The sequence below is a fragment of the Callorhinus ursinus genome, unplaced genomic scaffold, assembly GCF_003265705.2.
Source record: "Callorhinus ursinus isolate GAN/ISIS: 27379988/994484 unplaced genomic scaffold, GSC_fseal_2.0 scaffold2, whole genome shotgun sequence".
Classification (NCBI taxonomy): Eukaryota; Metazoa; Chordata; class Mammalia; order Carnivora; family Otariidae; genus Callorhinus; species Callorhinus ursinus.
The window spans coordinates 90,899,262-90,916,606 of record NW_027397064.1 but is presented as its reverse complement, the minus strand read 5'-3'; the positions used below and the strand labels follow the sequence as shown (position 1 = coordinate 90,916,606).

General features: G+C 42.6%; 2 long non-coding RNA genes across 3 annotated transcripts in view; both read left to right on the top strand.

Annotated features, from left to right (window-relative positions):
- Positions 1-6,637, top strand: part of LOC141371125 (uncharacterized) — a 153,550-nt gene extending 146,913 nt beyond the window's left edge. For both annotated transcript variants that reach the window (XR_012375812.1, XR_012375809.1), the window contains exon 3: positions 6,074-6,637. This is a non-coding gene — a long non-coding RNA (uncharacterized lncRNA). The remainder of the gene's footprint in view (positions 1-6,073) is intronic.
- Positions 6,638-10,968: 4,331 nt separating this feature from the next.
- LOC141371127 (uncharacterized) overlaps positions 10,969-17,345 on the top strand; it is a 109,904-nt gene continuing 103,527 nt past the window's right edge. Inside the window, exons 1-2 of the long non-coding RNA XR_012375814.1 lie at positions 10,969-11,110; positions 11,813-11,906. This is a non-coding gene — a long non-coding RNA (uncharacterized lncRNA). The remainder of the gene's footprint in view (positions 11,111-11,812; positions 11,907-17,345) is intronic.

The window sequence follows — 17,345 nt, the reverse complement described above, 5'->3', positions numbered from 1 at the left end:
TTCTTGGGTTCCACTGGGCTCTGGAAAGTATTTATTTATGTCTTATTGTCACATTCAGATGTGTGTTTAAATATATAAAATAATACATAGTAGGTTTTGCTTTCTCATAAGTGAGGAAAGCCTTTAAATGCTAGCAATGAGTAAAAAAAATATTATTATTATTTGTATTTTTGAGCTGTTAACAGCACATGATTCAGTCTTTAAAAAAAAATCCGGATATCTTATCCTTCACATGTCCATACAGGTTGAGGCTACTGATAATGCTGAATATGTCAATGACATATATGTACCTTATGCAAGCCGATGGAAATCATAGAATTAATCATGAAGAAATTATTATTTTTTATTTTATTTTATTTTTTAATTTTCACTTTATTTAAACTACTTCATCCCACCCCTGCCTCTGGCAACCACCAATCTGTTCTCAGTATCTATGAGCTTGGTTTGTTTATTTAGAAAATTCCGCATATAAGAGAAATCATACAGTATTTGTCTTTTTCTCACTTATTTCACCTAGCGTAATGCCCTTGAGGTCTGTCCATGAAGAAATTATTTTTATCTCATCTTTTGTTTCAAAACCTCCTTCCTCGTGAGTAGCCAACATATGTCACTATCTACCGGTGACTGCAATTTCATAATGTTCCCACTTTTCACCATTTCCTTTGTGGTGGGTGCTGTGGTGTCCACTGCACAGATCTCCCTCCAGAAATGAAGGACTTGTTCTCTGTCCCCCACATTTCCCAGTTGCTGGGAGTGCAACCAGAAGGCAGTTCTCAGCCGTCAGCTCTCATCAGTTCTCGTTGAAATGATGATGATGAAGAAAAATGCCTCATCCAAGGTCATTTCTCCTTCTAGGGGCTGACTGATCAGTGTGGGGATAGAGAGGCTCCATCCGATGTTCCAACTGGGGACAACTCTGAAGGGTCATCCCAGCTTCAGAACTCCCTGTGGGGCTGACTTAGGACTGAATCACAGCTCAAATTCATTCCCTTTGCCCAATCCTGCTTCCTTTCTCTCTTTTTTGTAAGTGTTGGTTGTGAGAGTAAGCCCTAATAAATGCCCTGCATGTTAACATCTCTCAAATCTATTTCTGGAGGAAATCTAATATGTGATAGCTGGCACCAGAAGAGATGGGAGAAAGCAGTCACTGGGGTGGGAATTTGGGCCCAGGTCACATGCTGCGTGGTGGTAACAAGAACCCCCATCACTGGTGTACGTGGGGCACAGATAGCCACTAATTTAATGTGATAGCACCCCTGAAAGTCTTACCAGTGGTGAACTGGGATGATACGCAGATGGAAGACAATGTGATGGCTCATGCAATGTCTTAGGCTTTTGAGAAGTAAGGGGGAAACGGTAGCTTTAAGGATGGTGGAATTTGGTAGCTAAAACTAAACTTCACTCTGGAAACAGGACCAAAATCAGAGAGTCATTAACTGGTAGTTAAAATCTAATTGTGAAATTCAGAGGGCCTCCTTGGTAGCATACAAAGAGGTTTTCATCTCCTTCAATAGGAGAGAATGCTGAGGATCTGGCCCAGGATCTAATTTTAAGAGTAATTGAGCTCTAAAAATGTATTAAAATCCCCAGCCAAGGCTGGTGTGCTATTCTAAGGTTAAGGTCTTGGTTGGGAAAAAATGGGACACTGAAACATGGGTTTGAGACACCTGGGTTGATACATCCAAATATCTTGAATCCTGAGAATCACCTGAGCCCTCTGAACCTGCACAGGTGGCCCACATCTCCCATTTGCCTGAAGATGACACAGAGACCTTTCCCTATAAGACAACATGCATTTCTCCCTTCCCTTCCTTTTCTGTTCATTAAATCAATGACTAGGGCTAAATCACAACATAATCCAGGTGAGGACATGCTGGCCATGTCCAGGGAGGGAAGTGCAGGACCTAGCCAACTTGTACCAACAGGATCCAGGAGAGCACTGGATGCTGAGAGTGCAAGGCTGAGAAGGGCGGAACATACATCTGATAAAAGAGAAGTTTATCGACATGGGAGCACTCTGCTAAGATACCGGATTTAACACCTTGGTAAGGACCCCCAGGAAATGATACAAACACGTGGCTAGGATGGCTCTTAGAAGCTTGAGAAAAGTGATGGTCTATACTAGTTGAAGCAGAAATGACAGAATTTCTGTGGCAGATGGTGGAAGAAGGAATTAAAATGCTCAGAGAAGTGGGTACATGAGAGTGGATATATATATATAAGGGTATAAAATCCACACAATGATTATGTTCTTTGGAGGGGCCAGGAGGACCCACCATTGACCAAAGCAATAAGGAATGCTAGTGCATCACTAAGAAGTTCAGTGGTACTTGTGTTCTGTATTCCAGGCCTTACAGAACTGGGTTCATAGATATCGGGGATCAAAAGAATCCAGAACAGTAGAGGCTGTTGGCAGTGCTTTACTGTCAGAAACCAGGTGGGGACAATTATTGTAATGGGCAGCAAGGTCAAATGGCATCCAAGGAGGCCACCTGACCCACAGGTCATTGTAGAGGTAGTTAATAGAGCTCAGTGTCCTTAGGGGCAATAGAATTGGGCAGCCCATAAGTGTGCTACTCTAAAGGAATCCTGGATGGATGATCAGGAGCCATCATTTCAATAAAAATTCATGATCTTTTGCCCAATTTCTGGACATGAGTCAATTTTTGAACCAGGAACCTATCTACTGAAGGAGGCCTCCAGGAGGAAGGATCCTGAAACACTTCAGTGTGTTCAGAAATGAATCCCTCAGTCCTTCCCCAAAGGGACTGTGGCCACTTACTCTGATAACTTTGCATTGGGAAAAGGGGAATGCTCAAATATTTTCAAAGACTGTTGCACACAGAGCCAGAGTTGACACTCTGGAGACCTAGAGCATCATCTTGGGCCCCCTTTGATAGTGGGGGTATATGAAAGCTACTAATAAATGGAGTTCTGGATCAGGTATGGCTCACAGTGAATTCACTGGATCTGTGGACCCACCTGATGATTATTTCTCTAGTCCCTGAATGTATAATTAGAGTAGATGTACTTAGTAGTTGGCACAACCCCCACATTGGATTCTTGGACTGTGGGGTAAGAGATATAGTAAAGGTCAAATGCAAGCTCCTGAAATGGCCTCTCTCTACCCTGCCCACTGACAAGAGAGAAAAGCAGAAATAATATTGCGTTCTGGGGGTAATAGCAGATATTAGTACCCGTTTTAAATATACCAGATGGTGGTCCCAGTCATATCACACCTTATAGACCAACCTGGCACCTGAACACAGCAGATCAATTCTGAAAGATAACAGTGAACCACTGTAAACTTAACCAACTACTAACCGCAACTGCAATTTCTTTGTTGAACAAATTCCCATGGCCTGAGGTATATGATATGTGGTCATTCCTCTGGCTATCACTTTCTTTTTCAGCCCTATTAGAAAAGAGAATCAGAACCAGCTTGTATTGACTTGGAAAGGACAAGAATATCCACTTATGGTTTTGCCCCAAGGCCATGTTAATTCTTCTTCCCTCTGTCATTAAATAGTCTGAATTATCTGGACATGCTATAGAATATTACTTTGGTCTACTGTGTCAATGATATCATGCTAATCAGGTTGCCTAAGTCTTACTTTGGTAAAAGGTATACACTTCAGAGGGTGGGAGATAAGCCCTATAAAGATTCAGGGACCCACCATATCAGTAACATATTTAGGGGCTCCTACTCTGAGACATGCCAGGATATCCGTTCAAAAGTGAAGAACAAATTATTGCATCATATACCTCCCACCACGAAGAAGAAAGCATAACATACAACTCTTGGTAGGCTTCTTCTGGTTCTGGAGGCAATGTATTCCATATCTGGGAGTACTGCTCTAGTTCATACAGTAGATTACATGGAAGGCTGCCAGCTCTGATTGGTGCCCAGAGCAGGTACAGGTTTAGGCCCTATGACCAAGTAGGCCCTGTAGTATTGGAGATATCAGTGGTGGGAAAAGATGCTTGTGGAGTTTATGGCAAACCTAGTAGGAGAATTACAATATAGACCCTTAGGTTTCTGGAACAAAGCAATGCTATCTGCAGTGAAAATTATATATAGCTTGTGGAGTCTAATAGAGACTTTATTCTTGACCATGACAGTACATCAAGTGACGATATGGACTGAATTCAGTCAGACTCCTAAGGCTGAGAAGACCTAATAACAGTCCATAGTAAAATGAAATTGGTACATCCAGGGTTAAGCATGAATAGGACTAGAGGGCACAAGCAAACTACAGAGAAAGGGAATCCAGAGCCCCAGGTCATTTACCATGGTTGCACCAGTGCCTTTCCCTTAGCTCACTTAAAAAAAAAAAAAAAAAAAAAAGATTTTATTTATTTATTTGAGAGAAAGGGAGCACACAGTGGGGGGGAGGGGAAGGAGAGAGGGAGGAGCAGAGGGAGAGGGTGAAGCAGACTCCCAACTGAGCAGACTTCCTGCTGAGTAGGGAGCCTGACTTGGACTCCATTTCAAGACCCTGAGATCTGGGCCGAATGCAGATGCTTAAACTCCTGAGCTACCCAGGCACCTCTCCCTTAGCTCATTTCTATAACTATATAGACTATAACTTCTGTGACTATGACCAGCTGATAGAAGAGGAAAAGCTCTGAGCTTGGTTTGTGCATAGCTTGACTTGGTATGTTTAAACTGAAATTCATGGTGATTGCACTATGTCCTCCTCAGGGTGGCCTTGAGAGAAATGGTGATGGAAAATTCTCCCGATGAATAGGGCTTCTAGTGTACACCTTTGTGTAGAAGAAGTGACCTCAAGGTTAGAATATATTCAGACTCTAGATCAGTGGTGAATGGGTTATTAAGGGGCTGGAAGGAGAAAGATGGGAAGGTCAGAAACAAGGATGTCTGGGGTAGATTCATGTGGATAGACATATGGGATTAAGAAACAAGGGAGGAGAGCTTTGTTTTTCATGATAAAGCTCACAGAGAGCATCCAGTGTGGAAGAGGCACTAAACAACCGAGTAGACAAAGCAACTTGGCCAGATGACATCAGCCAGCCTCTGTCATCAACGCCCCCAGTGCTAGTCCAAGGGGGCATGAATAAAGTAGCCATGGTGGCCAGAATGGCGGCTGTGCATGGGCCCAACAGCATAGGCATTCATGCTTCTCATCCCCAGAACTCTGGCTTTATGTTTGAGAGATCCTGCTCCTAAAGGGGACCATGAACACTTCTGTCAGGTCCCATTGAACTAGAAGCTATGGCTGCTACCTGCACACTTCAAGCTCCTTGTGCCAAGTGATCAGCAGGTAAGAAGAGGAGTCACCATCTTGGGAGGGGCACTGGTCCTAATCATGAGGAAGAGGTAGGGGTGCTGTTACATAATGAGAGCAGGGAGGAATATAGCATTCAGGTGATCTACTGGGTACCTCTCTGAACTTCCTTATCCAATTTTGAGGGTAACTGGACAAGTTCAGTCACCCTGGCCTGAGACAGGCATGATGACCATTCACTTGTGAGGGTCTGTGTCATGCCACCAGGAAAACCAGTGAGACTAACCAATATGCTAGCTAAGGGGGAGGGGAATCCAGAACCAGTTGTAGAGGTGGGAAATTTAGTTACAGTCCTGAGACCAGCTGCAGTGATAGGGGCAATAGTTTATCTCACTAAATCCCTCTCCTAAGTTTCCAGAGAATGTCAGAGTTGCTCCCCGAGTCATGTGAAGAAATGGATCTGAGTTGAGCAAGGGGTGGAGTGTGCTGGATATGAGGACGTACTTCCCAGATCTTCCCTTAGGGCTGAAGGACAAATTCCTCTTCCTGCTGGGAATGCTGCTAGAAGATGGCTCTCAGCTTTTAGCCCCTTTGGGTGATTGACTTAGCTAAAGAAACTTCCTTGCCCAAGGGACAGCTTATATCCAGTGACTGATCCATAAGGGGGTATGAAGTTTCAGTCCCATCCCCTCAAATCAGTTAAGCCCCAAGGAGCTATCTCCTAGATCCATGGCTCCATGCGGGATGGCTGAGGACTTTGTTGGTATACTGCAGCTCAGCTGCTGTCTCTGCTCAATCTTGCATCTTTTCTTTCCCTTCAACAGGTGTTAATCCCAAGCATATGCCTTAATTATAGCACACACATCCTATATGCTAATCTCCACCTCAGGGCCTGCTTCCTGGGGAAACACCTTCAAAACCATCAAGGCATCAAGACATGTTGCTGATGGCCAACTGATCTCTTTGAGGGAAGCAGTGAATAGATTGGTGTTCAGATGTGCTATCTTCAACTCACTGGGAATTCCTTCCTTGAAGCACAGAGATGGAACTTCGCCAAAATTGATGCGAATTTACTTTCCCACTTTACATCACAACTCACAAAATAAGTGTTGAAAATTGTCTTTACATAGAACATGGATTCTTCAGTGATAAACCATCATCAGACGGACTATATCTCAGTGAAAAGAGTCTTATAGATAATGGTGATGGCTGCACAACATTGTAAATGTATTTAATGCCACTGAATTGTTTGCCTAAAAATGGTTAAAGTGGCAATATTTATGTATATATTTTTACCACAATTAAAAAAGATCAATAACTCAACATACCCAAAACCACTGACTTGTGTAAGTGGGTGAATTGTATGGTATATAAATTATATCTCAATAAAGCTGTTAAAAAAAAGAAGCTTGGGGGAGTACTTCTCTTTCATATATGTGCCCTCTTGCTGCACTGAATTTTGTCCATATAGGAAGTGAAATATCTACACAGACATGATACAGCTTTTTCCTATAGATATACTACTGATATTATGCAACATCTACCAATGTTCTTTCACAGAGAAATCTTGCTGATAGTTCTGCTTCCCAACATAATCATTACCTTAGTAGCTGGTTTTACAAACTTCCTGGCAGTAGTGCGGCATATTCCTATTTTCTGTGAAGAGTGCATCCTTTATGATGCCTCTGTAGTTTTGGTTTCTCCATCACTTTTAGCAATAAAATTCATCAGTTTTGTGTTGAGAAGCACTTACAACGTTTGAGGCTATTCTGAAAAACTTTATTGTTCTATCAAAGAAGTCATTGTACTTTGTGGGAAAAGACCACTGAAGTTTTCATGGTTTCCTGCTGTTATTGGAAATCATTTTTATAATGGATGTCACCCTGGAGGGCTAGGGGCAAATGCATCACCAGTCCACTACAATCCAGTTTTCACATTTTTCTGGTCATACTTCCTATTCTTACAGGCTTACATTTTTGTTAGCTTATTATCACAGTCATAGTCTCACTAATCCCAGCACATATTGCTTTACCTCACTTCATTTGTCCTTGAATCTGTTCTTTATATCTAAGATGTTATCTTGAGTTATGGTATTTACATAACTATTTTCATAAGTACCACTTTTGAGTCATTGATCTGTTTTTGTCAATTAGAGATAATCATAATATTAAAGACTGAATGTACAAATTCAATAAGCAAGAACAATGACATATGTTAGCTGAGACAAAATATACTTACACTGTAACAGAACGTTGGCTAAATTGAGCTGATGTGATGCTGGGATAACCCAGGGGGTTCAAGAATCTCATTTTGAGCAAACACACCTGTTCTTTTCTCTTTCCTTCTCTCCTTTTTTTTTTTTCCTTGTTCTAGCTGATTTCCTCATCTACCTTCTTCACCTTCTTACTCTTCTTTCCTTTCCCCATTCCTCTGTGGTTTTTTTTTTGAGTTATGATATTAAAATGGAGAGAGATCCTGTGATCATTAAGTCCAATGACTTCCTTTAGCAAGTGAGAAAAATTGAAGTCCAGAGAGGTTCAATGAACTAATCCAAGTCAGAAGGATAAGACCTGGTCTCCTGGCTCCCTTCACTCATGGCCAGTGTGTTTCCATTTTGCTGGGAAGCCTCCTCCTTCAGCTCTTCTTCCTGGTCTTTTCTTAGCACTGACAGTGGTTGGACCCATAGTGATTAAGGATGTTCATTATCAGAGCTAAGAAAGTAGCGTGTTAAGTGAGTCAAACTTCCCTCTGTCTCCTCTCATCCCTGCCGCTATAGAATATTCACTCACAGTCTCTGCATTCTCCCTCTGAACATATTTCGAATTTTTACCCTATGCTGGTACCATTGCCCTAATTCATGCTGTCATCATCTTTCTCTTATACTACTTCTGCAACCTCTCTTCTAGTTGCTCTGCTTTTAAGAACTACTTCCACCCCTCAAGCCCTAAAATCCAAGTATCCATCCATCCAAGTATCCATCCATCCTTCCATCCATCCATCCATCCATTTCGCTGTGGCCAGAATGGCCTCGCAATGTCATTCTCATCTCTTTGATGATTCTTAAATCCTTACAAGATAAAGTCCAGCCTTTGAACAAGGCATCTGACCACCAAGTCTCTTTGTGGTCTGGTCCCTGCTCTCCTGTCTGGTGTTATCCTTATCACTCTATATTAGGCTAAGTTATGATATACTAAAAAAAAAAGCTCCAAATCTTAGTGGCTTAATACAACAAAGGTTTATTTCTTATTTATACAAAGTGTGTTGCAAGTCTGGATGACTCTCCAAAGGGCCTGTTTTCTATGCACTGATTCAGAGATCCGGCTGCCATGACAATGAGGCATTTCCATTTCACTAGGTTTCCTCCACAGTTGCCATGAGGGAGAAAGAGAGAGCTGGAAGGTGAGCATGAGTTCTGTGCTTCAGCCTGAAAGTGACACCCACAGCCCATTGACCAGTTTATCACTTAATTGCAAGGGGGCTGAGAAACGGGGGAATACTATTTCTACTGTGTTCCCTCCTTGCAACTAGAGATCTGGAAATACCTGACTACTTATTTCCTGAGTACAAACTCTTTTAAAGCCTCCTTGTCTTTCCACCAAGGCATTCCACCCTGCCTAGAATATCCTTCTTGCTGACCTCACAAAGACAAACTCAAGTCTCTGTTTCTTCTAAGCCATAGCTGACTTTCTCAGGCTAACTTGGTGCTTATTCTCCAGTGTTGCCACAGCATCTTGTAATTACCTCCACCTTCACTCTTTTTATATTGTTATAGACATTTGCCTGGCTGTTCCCCTCTAAATGAAAATTTCTTTGTGGATAGAGAAAGTGTATTTTCATCTTTAAGTCTTCAGTTTTAATACAGTGGAACATAGAGACTTTTCTTATCTGTGGTTGAACAAATAAATGAAAGCGATGACTAAAAAAGTGTAGTTTATTTTGTTATATCACACCCCTGCCACTACCACCTTAACCCAAGAAGCAACCTTCTCTTCCTTGGAAACCACAAGACCCTTTCTGATATTCCTCTTTCATTCTTGCCCATATCTAGCTCACTCTCCACTCAGCAACCACATCATTATGAAACATGAATCTGAGTGGGGCTTCCTATTTCCTTAGAATAAAATCCAAACATTTGAATTCCTTCCCATGACCCCCTGCCTGCCAATCTGGCTTGAGCTCACCCTCTATCCTGTGGCTCCCACAGTGGCCTCCTCATAGTTTCCTGAACCCACTAAGATTTTTCTTTCCCTAGGGCTTTCTCAGGGCTGGTTCCTATGCCTGGAATGCTCCTACTTCCTCTTCTTTCTTGGTTAGTTCTTTCCCAGTCTTCAGCTTAAATGTCACTTCTCCAGTAGTTATGATTGTTTTGTTTTCATTGCATATGAGAAAATCCCACTCGAACTACTCTAAATAAAAAAGGGAATCTATTTGTTCCTGTATCTAACAAGTCCAGGAATAGTGCTTGCCTTCAAGAAAGACTTGATGTATGTCACTGAGGACCCTATTTCTCTCACTTAACTGTATAGCTGTAGCTCTTTCCTCATGGTCACAAAATGACTGTAATTGTTCTAGACTCACATCCTCACAGCATCATCTCCAGGAGAAGAGAGAGGATCTCTTCTGGTAACTCCTATTCAAGTACAGGGGTTCTCTCTCTTATTGGCCTAAGTTTACATTCCTGTGTCTAAACCAGTCACCTTGGGAGGGACATGAAGACAGTGGGGAGGAATTGGACTTGCTTATACCAAAAGGACCCTTCTTTGGCATTGTGGATGGGACCCCACATAACCTAACAACATGTCTGCATATGATGGAGAGTTTACATTTCTAAAGGACAAAGAGTACTTTGGGTGGGAAAAGTGGAAAATAAATGAATGGAATTCAACAACAAAAAATTCATTATTCTTTCTCAGAGGAGTCTTCATTGTCCACCCCCATCTAAGGAAGTCCCTTCTGTTATCTTTTTTTTTTTTTTTTTAAGAGAGGGAGGGAGAGGAAGGGCAGGGCAGGGGAAGGGAGAGAGAGAATGTTAAGCAGGCTTTATGCCCAGGGCAGAGCCCGACGCAGGGCTCACTCTCACAATCCCGAGATCATGACCTGAGCTGAAATCAAGAGTCAGATGCTTTAACCGACTGTGCCACCCAAGTGCACCCATCTGTTATCTTCTGTTACTGAATCCTTCACTTCCCTCAAAGCACCCGCTACCGTTTGTACTGTTGATTTGTTTACCCGTTTGTAGTCTGAATCTCCCGCCAGGCTCTAATTTCATAAGACCAGATACCACACATGATTTATGCCCTAGTGCTGAAACATACTAGAAAATTCAATAACTACCTTCTTAAAGAAAAATGAGCAATTTTCTTCCTTTTCAATTGAGCCCTGGTTTTTACCAAGGGACGAAGGAGAGGAGGAGGCGTTGGAAGGATAAGCGTGAACGTGAGTACTCTTGAGGGTTCATTTGGCTTTTCTTTGTCTAGGAGCTTCGTCCTCTTTCCCTCCCAATAATCCCTCAAAGTCCCCATCCCCAAATCTTTTCTCATTAACCCATCTGCCCCTGGCTCTCTGGTAATTTGATGTTCCTTTGCGTTTTTCTTTTTAAACCTAGCTTGAATTAGAGTCTCAAAAGGAATCTTAATTTTTAAAGGAGACTTAGTTAAATTATGTTTATTCAGAGAAGACAGGAACCAAGTCTCTCTCTTTGTGTTTCCTTAGCTCCTACAAATGTAGCCAGTGTGCTCTACTGAGTGAAAATTCAGTCTCCCTCATGGAAATTGACACTGAAGTCGATGGAGGTAGTAGCAAGAGAGAGGAGAGGTAGCAGTGAGCCAGAAAAAAGAAAAAACTGCCAGGAAAGAATAAAGGTTGGTAAACAGTGAAGTGCGAAGTCTTTAGGTTAAAGGGACATGGCTCAAGAGAAGGAAAGTTAGAATAAATTTGGGAAAGGAGGCAAAACGTACAAAATAAAAGTAGAGCTGGAAGGATCTTCTTTCCTTCTTACATGTACCCATTTATTCATCAAGTATTGAGCATCTAGTATGTGTCAGACACTCTTCTAGGAGCCAAGGATACAGGGGTGACCATAACATACCAGTTCTTGCCATCATGGAGCTCATACTGTAGTGAGGGAAGATAAGGAGACGGAGATGATGGGCTGTTGGATACAGATGTCAGATTGAAAATGCATCTGCTTTTACTCCCTCCTGAGACCCCACAGAATGAAACAAAGGCACTTTTTAAGGCATAGATACTCATGGATAAGACAAAGGGACAAGGAGGTGACAGGACTGGGGCGGGGGGAAGCTGGAAGGCAAACTTGAGTTTACATCCTCAGTGGGCAGAGGAGAAAGCTGAGAACCAACCCAGTTTACATGCATCACCTCCCAGTGTGCAGGAAGTGGTATGCCAGGTGAATCTGGAATAGTGTGTGTGTGTGTGTGTGTGTGTGTGTGTGTGTGTGTGTGTGTGTCTGTGTGTGTGTGTGTGTGTGTGTGTAGGAAACAGAAAATAAAATAAAGATCACCAGTTTGGAGTCAGCTCTCCAGACCCTCTTGTCTTTTCCACAGAGAACCAGACCCCTCTGGCAGGATGATGGAACCATATTCTCTGGAGATGACTTCCTGCCCTGTTGAGGATGGCAGACACAAATCAGAGGATTAAGTGAGTATATGTATACTGGATGCTGAGGCCCTCTTTCTCCAAGAATGATGGCAGCCAGGCCTATACCCTCCAGCAGGAGTTTGGAGAAATGCTCTCTGGAGAGCCTGACCATTTCAAGAGAGTAAGACCTAAAGACACTGATATTGGAGTTTTCCAACCAAATAGTGCAACCTGATCACACCATAGAGTGAAACTCTGTAGTCAGCAAACCCCACCTGTCTATTCAGAGCTATCAATCAGCATTTTGTTCCCTTTTCCTCAGAGAAGCAGATGGCCAAGGATTACCAGACATCTGAGGACAGGTTCTCTTAAGAAAGACCAAATGAAAACCAAATGCATGGGAAAAAGCAACCTGGAGGAAACAGACTATGTAGGAAGAAGAAAACTTAGAGAGGGAGAGAAAGGGAGAAAACTCATTAAGTGCTTAAAGAGATAAAAGATATTGCAACTTGGGAATAAGAACAGGATGCTACTTAAAAAAAAAAAAGTAATATTCAGGGGACAAAAAGCAGTTGGAAATTAAACATATGTTGGCAAAAATGAAAAACGTAGTAGAATAATTGGAAAGTTGAAGAAACCTCTCAAAAAAGTAGAATAAAAAAAAAGGGGGTGGATAAGTAGGGGAGAAAAGGTGAGAAAATTAGAAGAGTAGCCCAGGAGGTCCAGATAACGGGGATTTGAGAAAGAGAAGAGAGACGACAAAAGAGGGGGAGGACTGGCAAAGAAGGAATTCAATACAAACTCCTAGACTTGAAAAAATGTGAGTTTCCGGATTGAAAGGGCCACCAAGTGCCCATCACAATTGCACAAGGGGTGGAAATAGTCCCACACTCACAGCATCATGAAGTTTCAGAACACTAAGCTGAAGGGCTTAAAACCCAGACAGCAAAAACATGTCACTTACAAAGGATCATTAATTAGAATGGTTTCTATTGAGAAACTTTGGGAGCTGGAATACAATGGAGCAATGTCTTCCAAATTCTGAAGGAAAATGATTTCAGACCTAGAATTCTACTTCCGGCCAAATTATCAATGAGCTGTGAGGGCAGAAGCAAAAGCATTTTCAGAAGTGCAAGGTCTCAAAAAAGTTTTTTTAATAAATTAAAAAAGGAATGTGTCTTCCATGCAGCCTTGCCTGGGAAGCTTTCGGAGCATATGCTCCACCAAAATGACAGAATAAACCAAGAAAAAACAAAGATGTCAGAGTTGGGAAACAGAGGGTGCCTAGGATGGTGGTGAAGAGAAATTCTAGAAGTCAGCAATGTCCCACACATACAGGGAAACCGTTTTATTATTATTTTTTGAGGAGTTTATTTATTTATTGAGAGAGAGAGAGAGAGAATGAGCGAGGGGGAGGGGCAGAGGGAGAGGGAGAGGCAGATTCCCCGCCGAGCAGGGACCCAGATCCCAGGGCCCTGGAATTATGACCTGAGCTAAAGGCAGACGCTTAACTGACTGAGCCACCCAGGCACCCCAGGGAAACCATTTTAGTCTGGACCATGTCAGAAGGTAAAGGGAGGATAGTGCTCCAAGAAATTAAAATGATGGGATACGTAATGTATTTGAATGCCTGTTGAGAACATTTAGGTCACTGGTGAAGTTTGGCTTTTTTTAGTGATAAGGACACAGAACTAAGGAAACAGTAAAATAGGAAACTATAAGATGAGTAATTCCAGGCAAACAGAAATAATTGTAAAGAAAAAGTAATAATATAATATTATATGATTCATTACATTTTCATAGTCATGGTTAAGTAACGCTGACTGTTGACCAATCTGTAAATTCTATATATTAAGAATGCAGAGGGGTGGAAATTGTGTGCTCCTGTGTGAGAGCAGAGGGAAGAGGGTCAAAATCCTCACCTTCCATAGTAGAAAATCAAGAGATAATGCCTAGAGGTGTTTTGGTTCTGTTTTGTTTTGTTATGGATTTGGAAGCAATAACCAAAAAAAAAAAAAAAATCAGTTACAGTTGTTGAAAGTGGTTGGCTTGAGTAGGGGGTATGGAAGAGGTGGGAAATGGCTGCTTTTCATAATAGATCTAGTTGGTTATTTAACTTTGTACACGATTAACTCTGAAGAAGAATAAAACCAAAAGAGGGGAAAAGGAAAATACTAGAAAGAAATATAGCAAAATACTAGTTTTTATCTCTGGGCTTATGGTAATGAATTATTTTTGTTTTCTTATTTATATTTTTTCATATTTTCTCCAGCTTCCAAAACAAACACGGCCTAGTTTTTAAATCATAAAATGCATATTTTAGGTTAAGGAGAGGGAGAAAGGGCTATAGTGAAAAGAAGCAGCTTTGACAGGAGGATTTGGGAAAGCTTCACTGATCATGACATTTGGCTATATCTTTGAGGGAGGAAGAGCATTCCAGAAAGCTATGCAAAGGTCCTGGGGTGGGAATGTGCTTGAACCATGCCTGGTGCCTGTGAGGAAAAGCACAGAGGTTGGGTGTGTGCTAAATGTGGTGGTGAGAAGGTGAGGTCAGAGGGAGAGCTCGGGGCCAGCCCCTGTGGAATCTTATGGGGCATGTTGATGACTTTAGATTTTATCCTGACTGCTAAGGGAAAATGGCTGAGTTTTGAGGAGAAAAGTGACATGATTTGATTTGCATTTTAACAGGAGGATCACTGTGGCTGCTGTTGTGTGTGGGGAGAGGGGTTGTGGGGGAGTGAAGAAGGGAGGTGGCGAGAGTGGAAATGGGAAGACCATTTAGGAGGCTCTTGCTGTGTGTAGTTCAGATGAGGGATTCTTTAGGGCTAAACACTAATGTTCAAAGAGTTTTTACTTTCTTTTAGCAGCAGAAACCTTTTTTCAAAGGAAATCTTACAGTGACCCCTCATCTATAAAACATTAAAGTGAAACATAAAAGTGAAGGGGCTTTGATTGAAGTGGGGAGGTGAGGAGTCCAGAGGCACCCCCCATCCTCCCCTCCCCGCCTCCTCCTCCTGGTGATCCCTGAGGTGTGCCTTTGAACCCAGGGCTCTGCAAACTCTGAGTCCACCTAGCTCCTTCCTTTCATTGAGGTGGTCTAGTTCAGGGAGGAGTTAGATGAGCAGTGGGTTTGGTGAGGAGCACTTCCCAGGGGGGGTTCATGCTGTGGCAAAAGCTGGGTTGGTAGGAAAAAGGAATCACACTCCATGCCGCTGTGAGGCAGAGCAACAACCAAGCATCTGCACTCCAGCTCAGGGCACTTCCCACTGCACATACTGCTTCTGGCGGCTTTTGGGCCAGCTGCAGTATGTCAGGCTTTTATCAGGTTTAGTGCCCCAAGGGGACATGCTTTGACCCAACTAGAATCCATAAGGAAAGCTGGGGCAGGGCCGGGGTGGGGCGAGAATCAGTGAGGACAATGGGTGAAGTCTCTGCTGTAGGGAAGATCCAGGCTCTTCCCAACTTTCCCCGCCCCATGGTGTGCTAGTAAATTTGACAGCTGCTCTCTGGAAGAAGAAAGGAAGGGAGGAAGGGGGGAAGGAAGGAAGGAAGGAAGGAAGAGAAGGAAGGGGGGAAGGAAGGAAGGAAAAGGGGAAGGAAGGAGGGAGGAAGGAAGGAAGGAAGAGAAGGAAGGGGGGAAGGAAGGAAGGAAGGAAGAGAGAGAAGGAAGGAGGGGGGGAAGGAAGGAAAAGGGGAAGGAAGGAAGGGGGAAGGAAGGAAGGAAAAGGTGAAGGAAAGAGGGAAGGAAGGAAGGAGGGAAGGAAGGGAGGAGGGACTGAAGTGGGAAGGGGGGAAGGTAGGGAGGATGGAGTCAGGCACTTGATTTGTAGCACCTGCAGATTTCCACAGTGTAAATAGTTTCATCTGACAGATTTAATGGCAACAACATGAAGAGACTGAATGGGAGTTTGGGAAGTTGCCCATCACTATATAGTATTCCCACCATAGAGATACAATAGATGAAATAACCTCATGATCTTAGATAATAGTAAAATCTAGTAACATAATTAAAAAGTGATGAATTTTGAGTATTTAGTTCCTTTACTTTTAATTTAACTTCTCATGGCTATGTTTAGCAACTGGCTGGCACAATTTCTGAAAAGTTAACGGTTGGCTCTTACCAGCCAATTGGAAGCAGCACCCCACTGCCCCACCCCTCAAACGATCCCTCTGAACTTCAAATCAAGAATTTCAGTCTTCAGATAAACCGTGGTACATCCATACAGAGGAACACCACACAGTAATAAACAGGAATGAACTAGAGATACACCAAAACCTCAAATGACACAGGTATTATGCCACATCAAAGGAGCCTGTATTAAAAGGTTACATAATGTATGACTTCACTTTTCCGATAGGCTTGAAAGACAAAACTATGGTGGTGGAGAACAGATGGGTGGTTGTTGGGGGTTAGGGATGGCAAGAGGGAGTGACAAGAAAGAGGCAGCCTGAAACAGGTTTTTGGGGTAATCACTATTTTATGTCCTGATTCTGGTGAGGATTATATGAATTTATACATGTGTTCAAATTCATACAACTGTAGACAAAAGCAGTTTTACTGTATAATAATTTTTAAAGTAGAACAAAATCAGCATGTTGTTAAAAATAACAACAAACAGAATTTTAGTCTGAATTGGGCAAGCGATTTCACCGTTTTGGGCCTCCTTGGAATCTGCCATGAAAAGAGAGGTGTAGATAGTCAGGAGCTGCAGAATTAAATGCCTATGAGGGTTGCAGTGGGTAATGCAGATGGAATACAATAGGGAGTGGTGAGGATTTCGGAGAACTAGTGAGTTTCCACCTTTCTACATGGAGTAGCTACAGCTTCTGCCTCTGCTGATGGCTACCATGCTGGATCATGGGCCTAGTTGGTCTCATCTTCTGAATTTTATGATAAATGAGGACTCTAGATTTTTTTTTTTAAGTAGGCTCCATGCCCAGTGTGGAGTCCAACACAGGGCTTGAATTCAAGACCTTGAGATCAAGACCTGAGCTGAGATCAAGAGTCAGACGCTCAACCCACTGAGCTACCCAGGCGCCCCAGGACTCTGGATATCTTCAAGGTGAAATTTTCTAATTTGTAAGTACTACCGGAACCCAACAAAACATGCATATGAATCATAATCAGCCTAGGGGCTACCAGTTTGCAGCTGCTGGACAGGATGCTTTGTACCATTTTTAAAAACTCTTTGGGGGGCATCTGGGTGGCTCAGTCATTAAGGGTTTGCCTTTGGCTCAGGTCATGATCCCAGGGTCCTGTGATCGAGCCCCACATTGGGCTCCCTGCTCAGGGGGAAGCCTGCTTCTCTCTCTCCCACTCCCCCTGCTTGTGTTCCCTCTCTCTCTGTGTATCTCTCTGTCAAATAAATAAATACATAAATAAAATCTTTAAAAACAAAACAAAACAAAAAAACTCCCTGGGCCAGGATTGTAAGCCCCGATAAGCAGTTTCCTCATCAGAGAGTGCATCAGAGATTTGGAAGTAACTCTGAAGGTTCT